We start from the raw sequence: 5,465 nt of genomic DNA on the forward strand, positions 1-5,465 counted from the left end.
CCCCATATCTGCTTAATGTTCCCACTTTCTGTCTCTGTGGCTCCTCTCTCCTCTTTATGCATGCTTGTAAAAACAGTTCCCTCCAAATGGGCAGCTCCCATGTCTTTCATCAAAATACGTGCACGCCTTGTTGCTCATTATCTCTTTGTATTTCTGAACGAGTTTCTGCTTCTCTTCTTTCTCCTCCACCCAGTACTCACTTGGAACGACTAAGTTAGATGTGATCTGGCATTCTGGGCAGGACTTTATGATCTTGCTCTCAAATTGCTCAGGACTCCTCCGCGTGCAAATGCACTTGAGAGAGTAGGTGTGGTTGCAGATGGAGAGGACCACAAAGCAGCGCTCGCTGGGGTTGGCTTTCTCATAGACCACCTCCATGCAGATCCCACACACCATGTCCTTGCTGCGCTGCACAGCAAATGAGAGCTCTATGTCCTTCACATGGGCCTCAATGCACGATTTTATACGCTGTGATCTCTGGGCAGCATCCATCGGATGCAGGACCTGTGGCCCACACATGTCACATGAATCTCCGTGGAGATACACACAGTTCTCCCCATATCAGCACTCTCCCACTGCAGCAAAGGGGCACAGCTGCTTCTTTGTTTCCATGGCGATTTGCTTTTTCTCTGATTCTTCCTTGGTCACAGGGCCCTGCAAGGGTGCTTCAGTGAAGGAAGGTACCGTAGGACCACAGTAGGGTTGCCCAGGAACAAACTCAATAGCATTCACCCAGTCCTCTGAACCTGCTCCTACAGTTGCAAAGTCTGAATTTCTTGACTCAGCTTCGCTTGTATTCATTTCAACTATCGATGAGAGACTTGAGGAAGCAGCAAGGGATGACTTTGTAGTTAGCTCTGCAGCAGTTGCTTCTTCCTGTTTCTTTTCTTTTTTTTTTTTTTTGAGACGGAGTCTTGCTCTGTCTCCCAGGCTGGAGTGCAATGGCGCGATCTCGGCTCACTGCAAGCTCCGCCTCCCGGGTTCCCGCCATTCTCCTGCCTCAGCCTCTCCGAGTAGCTGGGACTACAGGCGCCCGCCACCACGCCCGGCTAACTTTTTTTTTTCTATTTTTAGTAGAGACAGGGTTTCACCGTGGTCTCGATCTGCTGACCTCGTGATCCGCCCGCCTCGGCCTCCCAAAGTGCTGGGATTACAAGCGTGAGCCACCGCGCCCGGCCTGCTTCTTCCTGTTTCAATGGCTTGCTATGTTCATATTTGCAGCGGTCACCATAAACACAGTACCCTTGCTGAAAATACTTGTACACTACACCTTACGGACTGTCAGAGAGGTCATGCGAGTATCCACAGTTACCTCCGTCCTTACAAACCCCATGCATAAAATACCTGCAGGTGACCTGTTTAGTCCAGCTGTGCCGCCGCTGCCGTGGCTGCCTAGCCGTCGCTGCCGTGGCTGCCGTCGCTTCCGTCGCTGCTGTCACTGCCACAGCCCCCTCCATCTGCCCCAGGGGATAGGGCAGTGACTGTGGGGACCGGGGTGGGGAGGCCGCTGCTGCTGCCACCGCAACTGCCGCTCCTACTCCTAATGTGTTGTGGCTGTTGTTCCGGGAGCTGCAGCCTCGCCATTGCTGGTTATCCCACACAGCAAAGCCCCGGAACTTCCGGGATTATATAGTTCCTGTCTGGCTGCTGGGAGAAGACCACGAGGCCAGGCAAGGGGAGGGGAAGGAGACTGAGGCACCCGCTCGGTCCCTGCCACCTCTGCCCTAGCTAGAATTTTTTGTTGTTGATGTTGTTTTGTTTTTTGTTTTTTGTTTGTTTTTTGTTTGTTTTTGGTGCAGAGTCTTGCACTGTCTCCCAGTCTGGAGTACAGCGGCGCGATCTCGGCTCACTGCAACCTCCGCCTACAGAGTTCAAGCAATTCTCCCTGCCTCAGCCTCCCGAGTAGCTGGGATTACAGGCGCCTGTCACCACACCCAGCTAATTTTTGTATTTTTTAGTAGAGACGGGTTTTGCCATGTTCGCCAGGCTTGAGCTCCTGACCTTGGGTGATCCACCCGCCTCCGCCTCCCAAAGTGCTGGGATTAAGGCGTGAGCCACCATGTCTGGCCCACCCTAGTTAGATTTTCAAAAAAGAGAGAGAAGTTCTGGCACGGTGGGTCATGCGTGTAATCCCAACACTTTGGGAAGTCAAGGCTGGCGGATCACTTGAGGTCAGGAGTTCGAGACCAGCCTGGCCAACATGGTAAAACCCTGTCTCTACTAAAAATACAAAAATTAGCCGGGCGTGGTAGCATGGGCCTGTAATCCTAGCTACTCCGGAGGCTGAGGCAGGAGAATCGCTTGAACCCAGGCGGCGGAGGTTGCAGTGAGCCGAGATCGCGCCACTGCACTCCAGCCTGGGCAACAGAGTGAGACTCTGTCTCAAAAATAAAACAAAATATGAGAAAAGATGCAAGTAAGTATAATCAGAAACGACAAGGGTGACATTACAACTAATCCTGCAGAAATACAGAAAAGCCTCAGAGACTACTGTGAATATTTCTATGCATGCAAACTAGAAAATCTAAGGGAAATGCCAAAATTCCTAGAAAGACAAAACCTCCCAAGATTGAAGCAGGAGGAAATAGAATTCCTGAACAGACTAACAGTTACTTACAAAATTGAATCAGTAATAAAAAACCTACCATCCAAAAAAAAAAAAAAAAAATCTCTGGACCAGATGCTTTCACAGCTGAATTCTACCACATACAAAGAGCTGGTACTAATCCTACTGAAACTGTTTTAAAAATTTGAGGAGGGATACCTTCCTCATTCTGTGAAACCAATATCATTCTGATACCAAAATCTGACAAAGACATACACAAAAAGAAAATGATAGAACAATATCCCTGATGAAAAATCAAGAAGAAAGGGAAGCAAAAAGAAAGAAAAGGCATCCAAATAGGAAGAGATGAAGACAAATAATCTCTCTTCTCTGATGATATGTATCTATACCTAGAAAACCTTAAAGATTCCTCCAAGCCTCCTAGACTTGACAAACAACTTAATTAAGTTTCAGGATACAAAATAAATGTACAAATGTTAATAGCATTTCTATACAACAATAACATTCAAGCTGAAAACCAAATCAAAAATGCAAAAAGCCTCAGAAAATACTTACAAACTGAATTGAGCAGCACATCAAAGAGATAACCTACCATAATCAAGTAGGATTTATTCCTGAGATGAAAAGATGGTTCAACATATGCAGATCAGTAAATATTATTCACCACAAAGAGAATTCAAAACAAAAACTAAATTATCATCTCAATAGATACAGAAAAGGCATTCAATGAAATCCAATATTCTTTCATTTAAAAAAACAAAAAACAAAAAACTCTCAACAAGCTAGGCATCAAAGGAACATACCTCAAAACAATAAGAGCCATCTGTGAAAAAGCCAAAGCCTACATCATACTGGATGGACAAAAGCTGGAATCATTCCCCTCAAGAGGTGAAACAATACAAGAATGTCTCACCACTCCTTTTCAACATAGTGCTGGAACTCCTAGCCAGAGAAATCAGACAAGAGAAAGATATAAAAGGCATCCAAAGAGGGAGTCAAATTTTCTCTCTTCACTGATGACATAATTCTATACCTAGAAAACCTTAAAGGTTTCTCCAAGGGACTCATATACCTGACAAACGACGTTAGCCAAGTTTAAGGACATAAAATCAATGTACAAAAATTAGTAGCACTTCTATACAACAATGACATTCAAGCTGAAAACCAAATAAAAATGCAATCCCATTTAAAACGGCCACAAAAATATCTAAAAATATATCTAACGGATAAGATGAAAAATCTCTAAAAGGAGAACTACCAAATACTGCTGAATGAAATCAGAGATGATACAAATGGAAAAATATTCCATGCTCATGAATCAGAAGAATCAATATTATTAAAATGTCCACATTGACCAAAGCAATCTAGAGAGTCAATGCAAATTCTATCAAACTACCAAGTCTTTTTTTGCAAAATCAGAAAAAAAGACTATTCTAAAACTCATACGAATTTAAAAAGAGCCCAAATAACCAAACCAGTCCTAAGCAAAAACAAAAAAGCTGGAGGCATCACATTACCTGACTTCAAACTATACTACAAGGCTACAGTAAGCAAAATATCATGGGACTGGTACAAAAATAGATGCATGGACCAATGGAATGAATAGAGAATGCAGAAATAAGGCCACACACCTACAACCAAATGATGTTTGACAAAGCTGACAAAAACAAGCAATGGGGAAAGGACATCCTGTTTAATAAATGGTGCTGGGAAACATAACTAATCATATGCAGAAGAATGAAAGTTGATTCCTACTTCTCACCATATACAAAAATTAACTCAACATGGATTGAAGACTTAAATGTAAGACCTCAAACTAAGACAGTCCTAGAATAAAACTTAGGAAATACTCTTCTAGATATTGACCTAGGCAAAGAATTTATTACTAAGTCCTCAAAAGAAAATGTAACACAAACGAAAACTGACAATTGAGACCAAATTAAACTAGAGAGCTTCTGCAAAGCAAGGGAAACTCTCAACAGAGTAAACAAACACCCTACTGAATGGGAAGAAAATGTTTGAAAACTTTGTAACTGACAAAGGACTGAAACCCAGAACCTATAAGAAACAGAAACAAGTCAACAAGCAAAAACAACCCCATTAAAAAGTAGGCAAAAGTCACGAACAGACATTTCTTAAAGGAAGGCATACATGCAGCCAACAAATGTATTTAAAAAAATGCTCAACATGACTAATACCAGAGAAATGTAAATCAAAACCACAATGAGATACTATTTCATACAGGTCAGATTGGCTATTAATAAAAAGTCAAAAAGTAAAAGATGTTGGCAAAGTTGCAGAGAAAAGGGAATGCTTATACACTGTTAGTGGGATGGTAAATTGGTTTAGCTCCTGTGGAAAGCAGTTTTGAGATTTCTCAAAGAAATAAAAATAGAATTACCATTCTACCCAGCCATCTCATTACTAGGTATATAGATAATATCATTTGGATATTTGTCTCTACCAAATTTTGTACTGAAATACGACCACCGCCCCCCACCCAATGTTGGAGGTAAGGGCTGGTGGAGGTGTGTTGGTCATGATGGCAGATCTCTCCTATGAATGTCTACGTGTCCCCCTAATGGTTGTGGGTAAATTCTTGTTCTATTGGTTCATATGAGAGCTGGTGGTTGAAAAGAGCCTAGCATTTCTTTGGCTCTCTCTCTTGCTTCCTCTCTCACCATGTGATGCACCTTTTTCCCCTTCACCTTTTGCCATGATTTTAAGCTTCCTGAGGCCCTCACCAGAGCAGATTATGGCTCCATTCTTCTTGTAGTCTGTAGAAGTATGAGCCAAAATAAACCTATTTTCTTTATACGTTACCCAGGCTCAGGTATTCCTTTACAGCAATGAAAAATGAAATAATGCATATCCAAATGAAATAAATTGTTCTACCAAA

The 5,465-nt window shown here is 42.7% G+C and overlaps 2 pseudogenes; both read right to left on the minus strand.

Moving 5' to 3' along the window:
* Positions 1–801, minus strand: part of LOC116811102 (E3 ubiquitin-protein ligase makorin-1-like) — an 11,096-nt pseudogene extending 10,295 nt beyond the window's left edge.
* A 573-nt stretch (positions 802–1,374) lies between these two features.
* On the minus strand, positions 1,375–5,107 carry LOC116811808 (CCR4-NOT transcription complex subunit 3-like; annotated as a pseudogene).
* Positions 5,108–5,465: the final 358 nt, after the last annotated feature.

The sequence above is a fragment of the Hylobates moloch genome, unplaced genomic scaffold (genome assembly GCF_009828535.3).
Source record: "Hylobates moloch isolate HMO894 unplaced genomic scaffold, HMol_V3 SCAFFOLD_7, whole genome shotgun sequence".
Lineage (NCBI taxonomy): Eukaryota > Metazoa > Chordata > Mammalia > Primates > Hylobatidae > Hylobates > Hylobates moloch.